Source organism: Trachemys scripta, chromosome 5 (assembly GCF_013100865.1).
Source record: "Trachemys scripta elegans isolate TJP31775 chromosome 5, CAS_Tse_1.0, whole genome shotgun sequence".
Classification (NCBI taxonomy): domain Eukaryota; kingdom Metazoa; phylum Chordata; order Testudines; family Emydidae; genus Trachemys; species Trachemys scripta.
The window spans coordinates 130,609,641-130,622,202 of record NC_048302.1 but is presented as its reverse complement, the minus strand read 5'-3'; the positions used below and the strand labels follow the sequence as shown (position 1 = coordinate 130,622,202).

General features: G+C 45.7%; 1 long non-coding RNA gene across 2 annotated transcripts; it reads right to left on the bottom strand.

The window, feature by feature from the left end:
• Positions 1–393: 393 nt before the first annotated feature.
• LOC117878622 lies at positions 394–12,488 on the bottom strand. 2 transcript variants are annotated; one of them, XR_004646028.1, is made up of 4 exons: positions 12,360–12,488; positions 8,933–9,047; positions 5,682–5,828; positions 394–599 (listed from the first exon to the last, which is right to left on the bottom strand). It is a non-coding gene; the product is annotated as an uncharacterized LOC117878622 (long non-coding RNA). The 2 variants fall into 2 exon arrangements; XR_004646027.1 differs by lacking the exon at positions 5,682–5,828.
• Positions 12,489–12,562: the final 74 nt, after the last annotated feature.

The window sequence follows — 12,562 nt, the reverse complement described above, 5'->3', positions numbered from 1 at the left end:
ACCCGAGCTATATTTTTGGGTGGAATTGGGCAAATCACTTCATCTCGTTGTGCCTCAGTTTCTCCATCTGTAAAATCAGGATAATGATACTGACACCTCTTTTGTAAGGTGCTTTAGATATCTGGAAGAAAAGAGAGGACTTGAAACTCACTGCCATTAAATATGTCGTGGCAGTGATAAGAACTGGAGTTAGAGTTCATCTGAGATCACCCCCTGCCATCTGGGAGCAAATTATAGTAATATCATCATTATATTTTGCATCACATTAGTCTATGTATCACACTGTTACTCCATCTCCTATCCCGGGCCTCCATCTCCTCGTGCTGCACTGTTTCTATCTCTTTACATTAATCTCTTTCTTGACCTTTCTCCTCCTTTTGTTTTATAGCCTCCCCAGGAAAACCAACGTTCTGTCATCTTCATAACTCATCAAGGCCTGAAATGGACTCCAGAAGCACCTCCTTTATTCTGCTTCCTACTAACATCCTTGGAAGCCCTTGTGGAGTGTTTTCAACATCTGGCTGGTCCAAGGGCAAGTGCATCATGAGAGGTGTTAGATAAAGATGCATCATCCTCAGAATCACTGGCATGCTGGGACTCTGTTGATAGTGGGGAGAAAGCAAAATATTGTTAATTTTCTATCTGAATACAATCTCATTAACCTCATGATGTAAGACACTGTTTCTGTATGGGCCATTGTGTCCCTGTCCAGAATCTTGACTTTGGCATTTTTTTCAAGCTACACAGTGTATTGAGGTCAGAGAGGTTTTTTTGTTTTGTTATTCTTGTGATGTATGAGAGAGAGGATTAAGAACTGTCTAGCTACCCTTACATCAAGCCAATCCACTGTATAATGATATTTAATGTTAATTAGTCTAATGTACTACAAAACAGAGTTCAGCAACATAGTAGCAGTGCTAATGAAAGGAAGACTACTGTAATTATTTCCTTGCTTACAGGCCAACAACTCTGCTGCCTGTGATTGCCATTACCCACTGTGATGTTAGTGAACATTCCTCATCTGCCATGTGAATTTATCTGCCATCAGACCACTGGGGAATAGAACTGCTATGATGTGAGACTACTGACAAGAGTAAACAACAATAAGATCGGATGCAGCTGGACAAGTCAGGTATTGTACACAAGCAAACATGCACTGACTGTGATCTCCATGTATAAAGTGGAAGATTAACCATCAGAAAACTTCTTCATGATTTTATTTAAAGTTCAAAGAAATATACAATCTAGGAAAAACTCCTACATCAGATAGATTGCTGAGATTCCCCCAGAAGAACTGTCCATCAGTAACTGGTTAAAATTCTAGCATCCAGAATGTAGTCAGGGGTGTTTGGCATAAACTGGTTCCTATAACTCATGATGTATTGTCCAAAAGTAAAATGGGGCATAGTAAAAGTGGCATATTGTAGGAAAATATGAAATGTAAAATCAGTAAGATGTCATAAAGGGTAGAATTTATGGTTCAGCATGTGTTAAAGGAAACATGAAGGGCCAAATCCTGCAGCCAATGGGGGTTTGCCTAAATAAGGACTGAATAAGATTGAGTAGGACTGGTGAGATTTAGTTCAACATTTTTAAAGTGAAATTTGAAGAGAAGTGATGTGACTCAGTGTTTAGAAGATGATTCCAGATGAATATTGGAAAAGCACAAGTAAATGGGAGGCCACAAATAAAGGAATGCGAGGTAGTAGGTACATACATGCTCACAGGGGTGAAGCAAGTCCATTGACTGTTTTGTTAATTATTCTAGCAAATGAAGCTTCTGAACAATTACTTATGGGGAGAAAGGATGGCCAAGTGGTTGAAGCACTGGCCTGGAATGTGGGAGACCCAGGTTAAATTCCCTGTGCCAACATGAACTACCTGTGGGACCTTGGGCAAAATCACTTAGCCTTTCTGTGGCTCAGTTTCCCAACTCTAAAATGGGGATTATATTGCTTTCCTATCTCACAGGGATACTGGAACAGAGACAGACACCACCAGGATAAAAGCACTGCCGGTTGGATTGGTGCCCCTATAACCAAGTCAGTCATGGGTCACACAGAACTATTATTTGTATTGCGGTAGCATGTAGGAGACTCAGTCTTGGATGTGGACCCCATTGTGTTAGGTACTGTACGCACACACAGCAAAAAGATGGTCTGTGCTCCAAAGACCTAACAATCAAATTACAAGGCAAAAGACAACAGAGAAGTAGGAAGCCTTAGAAGACAATGCTGATGGTATCCACAAATCAGCTGCCTATCTGTTAAGTTTTCTGTAGGCACTATGGCAAAGGAGGGATTTGAAGGAAGACAATCCTGTGAAGTATGTGCAATTATCACAGTTTTTGTGATTGGGAAAAAGAAGCTGTTTAAAAGAATCTAAGTCAGTTATTAAAGGTCATATGTAAAGTTTGTGGAAGAGTTGGGAATAGAAACCACATTTTCTGAGTCCCATTCCTGGTCCTTAACTCCTGCCATCCTCCAGAGATGCTTCATTTAGTTATCTGAACAATGACAGCTATTTTTAATGATATCTGAATTTAATGTTTAAATGAGTACGGCATATTCTCGCTACATATTCCAAATTCCCTAATTCCATTTCCTCCACTTCAACAATAGAAAACTATATAGATAGTTGGCATCTTTCACAATTAAAAGACAACACTCCTCCCCCCCCCCACACGCACACAAAGGAAAAGGCTAACATTAACAGAAGTCCAAAGTAAAAGGAAAATAAAGAGGCAAAACTATTCCTGTGGTTTGTAAAGAAATTATTAAAAGAAAAGCCCCTAAATCAGTCTCCAATGAGAAATATTACTATATCACTGGATATATTACCAAGGGATATATTATGATGAAGAGTGCTGTGGCTTCTGAATTTCTAAATTCAGCTTTCCAAAGGGAAAAAGGGTAGTTGTCCCATCATCTTTGCAATATAAAAGAAAGGGCAGAAGTGACCCCCCCCCCCTTGGTTTTTCAAAACAAACCACAGCTGCTGTTTGCCTTCTAGCTACTACACAAACACAAGTCGGTGTAAGTTCCTCCCTGCTCTGACTGACAGGTTCTTTAGAGTCAGAGAACGTAGGGAGAAAAGGTGATTGAGAGCATGGCCAGTGATAGATCCCAGCTTAAAAAGGACTCTTCCTACAATACTCATTTTAAATGACCTGCAAGGTTTGAAAGCATTACTGTTACTTGCTGTGCTGCTCAATTTTCAATCATAGATGCCAAAAATTACACTCCTACGTCCATATGTAGGCACTTAAATACCTATTTTAAGCACCCAAATTAGCACACAGATGCATAAAATGGGTATTTAAGAGTCCACATATGGATTTCTGTGCATACATTAGCCAACCAAGTCTAAAAGACACTCTCGATAGATGGACAATATTATATCATCTTCACTGCTCATATAATCTCTTAAATAAAGTTACATTACTATACTGCATATTTAAAAAAAAAAAAAAAAACATACCCAACCACTTATAGTCCTGCCCAGCTGCCACTTATAGACCAGAGATTTCCTCACATCTACCCAACCTACTTTGGAAATGGCCTACAAACCCTCATAAAACACCATGCTGCCATACACCACATCATCTTTGAAGGTACAGAGAAGCCCTGCATTAATTCCCCAACACTTGCTCATGCTAGCAGTACCATTCATTTCAGTAGGACTATTATTGTAGGTAAGTACTACCCAGAGTGAGTGAGGGTTGTAAAATTAGGTCCTCGGTGCACAAAAGAAAACACTCAGGACCTGATTCAGCAAAGTACTTAAACATATCCTTAAAACTGTCCCTATTCCTCTGTTCCACCACCTTATGGAACCTTTTTTTTTTTTAATATAGATTTTCAGGAGGGGGAGGGAATGGGAAGAGAAGGAAATTTATTTCAAAATATATTCAAAGAACATTAAAGTTGTACAGTTAAGCACTTAAAAGTCAGGAAACACCAAAGTTAACACTATCGAGGCAACCTTAATTTTGCCCCTTATGCGGCAATCTTTAATTACATCATCCCATACAATTATTTCCAAATGGCCCTTGAATGAAGCATACAGTGCAACAGGTTGGGCAGTGCATGAGACAGCAGGATGGTCAACATTTATATTTAGTAACTTGCTAGAAGAGAACTGCACACAGTAATTGATCTGCCAACATCAAATTAAACAAAAAATCTCATACGTAAAATGAACTAAATACTAATTTTTAAATCATTTAAAATTCTGCACTACAGATTAATCTTGCTGAGGGACCAGAATACAACACAGGAATTCCCCTAAATGTCTGAAACAGTTTCATCTTGTTGCCAAGACAGGATTTAAGTTTGTTTTAAACATGTTCCCAAATTGTTTAAATTTGGCGCTATATTTAAAATACTGTTACGGTCCTGATGGAACCACGTTTCAGAACATATGAATTGCCATATACCTGGTCAGACCAGTCATCTATTTAGTCAATACTTTGTAACTTACAATGAGAAGGGCAAGAATCTGTGTAATACATTAACTTGCCCCAGGGGATGCTTCTTCCTAATTCCCAACAGTAGATGGTTTATGACCTGAAACATGTGGGTGCCTATCCTTTTTTAACATAATGTAACTGTGAATGTTCTCATTTTCCTTATAAATGTTTAATTCTGCTAAACTGTTGGACTCTGGTATCAGAGGGGTAGCCGTGTTAGTCTGAATCTGTAAAAAGCAACAGAGGGTCCTGTGGCACCTTTAAGACTAAACAGAAGTATTTGGAGCATAAGCTTTCGTGGGTAAGAACCTCACTTTTGCCACTGTGACGGGTTGGATCACAGAAACCCCCTTGGGAGCTGCCACCTGATGTGCAAAAGACTACCCCTGCTTCTGTTTTCCCTGCCAGCTCAGGACTCCAGCACCCTGTCTTGCTGAGCCAGACACTCCCGTCTGCTGCAGCACAGACCCAGGGTCTGAATCTCTTGTCCCAAAGCTGCAAGTTTACCTGAAAATTGCTCACAGAACTGTGCTTGTCTCTAGCACTCAAATGCCCAACTCCCAATGGGGTCTAAACCCAAATAAATCCGTTTTACCCTGCATAAAGCTTATGCAGGGCAAACTCATAAATTGTTTGCCCTCTATAACACTGATAGAGAGATATGCACAGTTGTTTGCTCCCTCAGGTATTAATACATACTCTGAGTAAATTAATAAATAAAAAGTGATTTTATTAAATACAGACAGTAGGATTTAAGTGGTTCAAAGTAGTAACAGACAGAACAAAGTAAGTCACCAAGCAAAATAAAATAAAATGCGCAAATCTATGTCTAATCAAACTAAATACAGATAATTTCCTCACCAGTTCCAGAGCACTCCCTTTTACAGGCTAATCTCCTTTTAGCCTGGGTCCAGCAATCACTTACACCCCCTGTAGTTACTGTCCTTTGTTTCAGTCTCCTTCAAGTAGCCTGGGGCGGGTGGAGAGGCTCCTTCTTTAGCCAGCTGAAGACTTGCATCTGAAGAAGTGAGGTTCTTACCCACGAAAGCTTATGCTCCCAATACTTCTGTTAGTCTTAAAGGTGCCACAGGACCCTCGGGTGCTGTTGGACTCTGATTATCCTGTGCCCCTGAAATCCACAGGTTAATTATGTATTGTGTAAAAAAAAAATGCATTTCATCTAGGTACAGTACAATGATTTTTTCCTCACCCCTGGTAATCAAACAGCATGAAGAATGGGATGATGCTTCTTTAATGCAAGGAACAGAATTTGGTACTGGACAGTTCCATGGCAATTGGAGTTAGGAACAGTCGGTTGGTTTCTTGTGGCTGAAAGACTTGCTCTCAAGATTTTTCTCTGGAGGAACAGAAATGCTACCATTGCTAGGTTACAAAATAATACTTAGCAAATTATCTCAGTTTTTGGTAGCCAGTGGTAACATTGTTTCCATTTCTATGAAACAGTTAACAGTGATAAAAGAAGAGGAAGGAATAATAGTGGTTTCAAATCAGGTAATATCCTAAAGGAGAGAAATAAATTCCCACATTGCAACAAGTATTTTTAAAACAACCTCTGGTGATTTACCGACCCAGGGAAAAGTCTCTACTGCTCTTCCAGGTCTTCAGACTTCTTCACTGCATTCAGGCACACAGTTTAGCAGTGATGCAGTGCCCAGATAACCATCCTCCTTGGCTTAGTTCCTAGAAATCTTGATGCCATGCATTGAAAAAGCAGTGTTGTAATAACTGAGGCCTGGCAGGCCATTGTTAATTGTTAGCCTAATTGGTAAAAAGTGGCCAAAGTTGTATGAACTGTCACAATAATCTGTTATACACAACTGTTTAAGAAAAGGTCTGAGGAGACAGAGACTGAATTAATTTAAACAGAAAAGGTCTACTGATACCACTTCAGGACTGTGTTAAGATTATGACTGGTAAACAAATGGAGCAGAGCAGAGCCCAAATTGGTGTGTCAGAAATTAGGCCTAGTTGGTGGACAAATAATGAGAGGATGGATTATTTCACTCATTCACTTTTTGGGGTACTTAGAAAGAGACTTGGGTGGGGAAGAAAGAAATTTTTATCATCACCGTGGCTACAGTGGAAGGATTGTTGCTGTGACACCAGAACTTGATACTCCAGTAGGGACACTTGACCATCATCACTGCACCAGCGAGGACCCAAACTTCATACCTGTGAGAACTTGTTCAGTTTTCCCTTCCTCGTGTGCTCCTTTCTACCCCACATTTTTCTCCTGGTCTCTCTCTTTCTCTTGGCTTTTCACCTGATTCTGAAATCAGCTGCACTGCATGGCACCAGCAGAGTGATATGAGATGCCCATACAGACCTGCTGTCCTGAGAAACTCCAGTGAAGAACCAGGGAGTTGAGCTTGGGTTCAGAGCAACAGGCCAACCGGACAGCCCAAAGCATCCATTCATTAATAAGAACATCAACAAAGCTGTTGTAATGCTGCCTACAGTGACTCAAGAACATGAGTGTCGCCATCAGGGCAGACTGTTAGGAAGTAGGGCACAAACCCCAAATTGGTTGGGAGTTCTAAACTTAGATGTCACCAACCAATTGTCAAGTGTAAACTCCTCAGGCACTGTAACAGCCTAAACATGGCGCCACATGCAGTCCCCATGGATATTCTCTATGCTGCCACCCCAGTGAGTGTACCTTTGTGAAAGATGATCCCTTAGACAAAGAATCATGGCAAATATTCAGGTTACTCCCAGTCCCAAAGGGCCAGTAACTTATCCCAGGTCAATTGCAACTTAGCTTTCACACAAAAGACAACATTTGTAGCCAATCATATCATAAACTGTAAGAAGGTTTATTAAATAGGAAAAGAAAACAAGAGAGTTATTTACAAAGTTAAAGCATGGAAACATAGATGCACAAATGAGTTACAATATTAAGTTTCAAAAGGTAATAGAAGCTTCTATAACCAACAAGTTCTATATATTCTTTAGGGCTAACCCAGTCTAAACAGCTGGATATCTCTTGCCCCCAGAATGCAAGCAACATAGAACTCTTTAGTTCCTTTTGTTTGAGGTTTTTATCCCACTCCTGGCATGTGCTCTGAACTGCAAACTCAGCAGATGGGAGGAATCCACTTGCACAATTCATTTTTGGGGTTGGAGGGGAGGAGAGCAGAACTACAACATCCGACAATAGACTGTCTGGTGTTGATGGAGCTTACCTGTTTGGAAGGACGTAACGCCTTCTGTTGATTATCATTCCTACACACTAATTAATGTATGTCTCTCCTGTCTGGCAATTGACAGAGTCACAGAGGCTCACAACGCAACCACTCAAACCACATCTTACAGTAAGGGATACTGATGTTATAAATGAGATTAATGCATGCAGCAACTCACAAGCATTCAATAATGACTTAACACATTATTATAATGCTGATACCTATTTAACAATACTGACAACCAGGTGAGCCAGACTGATTCCAGCTATGTATTTGTCCGGGGCTGGAGCCCCCATGGGGAAAAATTGGTGGGTGCTCTGCACCCACCGGCAGCCAAGCCCACCCCCTTGCCCCAACTCACCTCACCTCCGCCTCCTCCCCTGAGTGCGCCGTGTCCCAGCTTCTCCTCCCAGTGCTTGCTGCTGCGAAACAGCTGTTTCGCGGTGTAACAAGCTCTGGGAGGGATGGGGGAGGAGCGGGGACACGGCGCGGTCAGGGGAGGAGGCAGGGCCGGGGTGGGGATTTGAGGAAGGGGTTGGAATAGGAGCAGAGAGGGGGCGGAATTGGGACGGGTACTTAAGGGAAGGGGCTGGAATGAGGGCGGGGTGGAGTCAGGGCGGGCTGGGGGGGGTTGAGCACCCACCAGCGCCAGCAGAAGTCAGTGCCTGTGGACTCCTCTGTGTTAACCCCAAATGCTTTTGTTTTGCTTGTAACCTTTAAGTTGGACCTCAAGAAGGTCATTCTTGATGTTGAATTTTTGTAAGTGGGTTTTTAAATCTAGCAATAGCCTGAGTTTTCAATATATTTTCTTTCTTTTTGTTTTCAATAAAATTTACTTTTTTTAAGAACAGGATTGAATTTTGTGTCCTAAGATGTTTGTGCACATGTTGTTTAATTAGCTGGTGGCCACAGCTGATTGCCTTTGTTTTCTTTCTCAGCTCCTCCCTGGAGGGGGGGTGAAAGGGCTTGAAGGTACTCCACAGGAAAGAATTCCCAAGTACACCTTCCTGGGTTCTCAAAGGGGTTTTTGCACTTGGGTGGTGGCAGCATCTATCCATCCAAGCTCAGAGAAAAGCTGTAACCTTGGAAGTTTAAGACAAGCATGGATTAGCCGGTATCAATTTTTAGAATCCTTGCGGGCGCCCATCTTCTGCACTCAAAGTGCCAGAGTGGGGAATCAGCCTTAACAGTTGTAGACCAAGATTCCCCATTACCTGCACAGCTCATGGGCATGGTCTGTGTGGGAACTTCTTACCTAGGATGGCATCTGCCTCCAAGCTCTCCCATTTCCTCCTGTACTGACTCCTGGCAAGTGGGCTCTGGATTCTCCCTCCCGCTGCCTCTTCCATGGTCACTTCTGCTGCTCTTGGCTAGGGGGAAGTCAGAATTAAGATTCCTACTTAGCTTCCCTTCCCAGGCTTGGGAATAAGGAAACTGCAGACCTCAGGACTATCTCCTCAGGCTTGGGAATGGGAAGAAGAGAAGACTGGAAACAACCCCCTCTCCCTGAGCCCTGAATAGTGGGAAGAGATTGAAGATCCTTGTGACCATCCCCTATGGCTGAGGGGGAGTAAAGACCTCTGCAGACCCCCCTGCCTTCCTAAACCTGAAAAAAGGAAGGCGGAGATGAAAATCTAGATATCCTTACCTACCTCCCAAGCAGAGGGCTTCCTGCTGCCCAAGTGAACAGCAGCAGCAGGGCCCATCTTGGCCTGAGGAGCAGAAGCCATTGATTTAGGGGTTGAAGGCACTGCATGATTTTTGGATGGGAAGATAGCAGTAGTATATGGTTGAGAGGAGGAGACAGAGACCGCAGTTACTGATTTGGATGAGGAGGAGGAATAATGGGGAAGAGAGAGAGATATGGACAGAGAGAATGTGAGATAGGAAAGAAGGGGAGAAGAAGAAGAGAGAATTGGGAACTAGATTGGGAGAGAGTGTAAAAAGAGTGAGTGAGTGAATGACTGAGATGGAGTAAATAAGAATGGAAGATGGATTGAGAGAGAGAGTGAATGACAATAGCTGGATGGAATTTGTGGAATGAGACTGAAGGAGATGGAATGAGAAGAATAACAAATCAAATGAGGATAAAGGGACTACATTCATAATTATTAAACTTGAACTCAGCATGTCATTCTGCATGCATTTAAAAACAAAAGTCAGAGGGAACACCAAAGTAGACTCCCTCATGTTTTGATATAATTAGCTAGTTTCATGTTGGCATCATGCTGGGGGTGGGTCTCCAGGAGAGATGTAGATATGGACAGTTACACAGGGTAGCTGGGCTTTAAGGGCAGATGGGCCCCAATCCAACTGCGACAAGCCTAATTTGCCTCCCCAGGTGGGAAAATGATTTTGGTCATGTGACTAACTCAGCCCATGCCTAGATCTGAGGGGGTCTGAGCTGCTGCACACAGCCCCAGGAAGGAAGGACTGTGAGACCCTAGCCTTCAAGGGTCTCACAGCTCAGGAAGGCCAGAACTTTAAAGCCACAGTCCCAAGGCAGAGGACTTTTCAACCTGAGGGGTGGGCAAAAAGGAATCTTTGTAGGAGATGAATTATACTGAATTAGATCCCAGGAGAAGGGGAATATTGTTTCAAAGACTGACTGTGACCACATTATTCTGGGGAAACTGAGGAAGGTGCCTGCAGGGTCACCCCAGGCCACAAGGGGGTGTTGTTTATAGAGAAGTATAATCTTGTGAACCAGCTCAGGGAAGGATATTCCATCTGTAAGGATCAAATAGTGTGGTGAGTCTGGCATCAGTGTTGAAACTGAGGATGTGAGGAAGTGTCATGGAATAAGACCAGGGCAGAAAGGTGTGAATGGGGCTTGTGGGGATTTGGCAGAGATATGTAAGACTTGAATTATGGAGTTGCACAAATCACATAAGACAGCCCACTGCTCCAAGGCTAAAAGACACAGAAAGTATGTCTACACAGCAAAGAAAAACCCGGAGCTGGTCCGTGCCTGGCCGACTCGGGCTAGGGCTGCAGGGCTGTTTCATTGCTGTGCAGAGTTCTAGACTCAGGCTGGAGCCTGGCTCTTGGGCCCTGCAAAGTGGGGTGTCATTTCAGCAAACTAAATCATCAATAACACATTAGTAGCAAGTTGCCTTATTTTTGGATGTTCGTCTCCTGGCCTCTCCCATTACTACACTTAAAACTTATGGGATCTTGAAAGATGGGCTTAATTTACATACACACAATTAAACTCCAGGAAGATGACTGCTCTTCATATCGCATCTCTCCTATGCCTGCTACTATTTGCTATGCCCCATACCATCTGGGCACCCTAAGTGTGTGTATAAGACCATGTGCGAAGGTGATTGCCTCATGCAATCTGTGGCTCTCTCTCTGTCAGACTGGCATGATCCACGCTTGACCATGGAGTCCTGCACCCCGTATTGTCTAGGGCTATACTCTGCCCCATCAGCACTCCTGTCTTTCTTGCTCTGTGCCTGCTGCTACCTTTTTCATTCCCATGGTAACCCTGCCCACTGCTATCCAGACCCTGTACTTGAGCCCCACCCTGTGGCCGGCTGTTAATGCCTTAGTCCTGTGCCCACCCCATTGCCCTAAACCATGAACCCCATTTCCCTTGCTGTCCCAGCTCTGTACCTCATATTGTCATTGTCCAGCACTGTGCCTAGCTACTGCCCCTGCCTGGCACTGTGCCTCCTGTACACAGCTACTGCCCCTGCTCCACCCTGTGCCCCCATGCCCTGCTTCTGGTAATGCCCCGCACTGTGCCCGTGTCCAGCTTCTGCCCCTACCCCACCCTGTGCCCCCAAGTCCTCCTTGTGGCCATGCCCCACGCTGTGCCCCCCATGTCCAGGTACTGACCCTACCCCACCCTGTGCCACCATGCCCTGCTTCTGGCCACGCCCAGCACTGTGCCCCCGTGTTCAGCTGTTGCCCCTGCCCCGCATTGTGCCCCCCTCCAACGGCTGGCCCTGCCCCGCACTAGGCTTCCTCGATGCTTAGCTTCTGACCCTGGCCTACACTGCCCCACACCCCCCATGTCCAGCTCTTGCTGGCTCTGTCCCACACTGCCCAACTGCTGGCCCTACCCCTGCCTTGCACAGTGCCCTTTTGCCCCATAGCTGGCCCTGCACCCCAGTGCTCCCCAGTGCACAGCTGCCAACCCTGCCTAACACTGCCCCCCCCCCGACTAACTGCTTCCACACACTGTGCCCCCCGTACCCAGCTACTGCCCCGTCCCACGCGGTGCTCCACCCATGCCCAGCTGCTGGCCCTGCCCTGGGCTCCCTCCGTGCCCAGCTGCTGGCTCTGCTCTGCTCTGCACTGTGCCCCCCATGCCCAGTAGCCAGCCCTGGCCCGCATTGTGCCTTGCACCCCATTCCCAGCAGTCGGCCCTGCCCTGCCCCTGTGCCCAGCCCCTGGCTCTGCCCTGTGCTCAGCATCCGGCTCTGCCCTGTGACCCCCGTGCCCAGCTCCTGGCTCTGCCCTGTGACCCCCGTGCCCGGCTCCTGGCTCTGCCCTGTGACCCCCGTGCCCGGCCCCTGGCTCTGCCCTGTGACCCCCGTGCCCGGCCCCTGGCTCTGCCCTGTGACCCCCGTGCCCAGCTCCTGCCCGCCCCCGGCTGCCCCCTCGGCCCCGTTCCCCCGCCGCTCTGTTGCGGGCCCCGCGCCCCTTGGTAACGCGGTTTCCATACTCACCGCACCTGCGCACTGAGGCCGCCCGAGCCCCGCGCCGCTCTCAGGTAGCCGGGCCGGGACCGGACTCCCCCGCCCCGGGCACTGGAGCCGCCGGCGGCCCCGCCGCCTCCTCCCGTCTCGCCGCTCGGGCGGCGGCGCAGGCGCGCTCCCTCCTCCCCTAGCGGTGGCGGCGGCTCCCGGCTCCCTCAGAGCCCAGCGAGCGC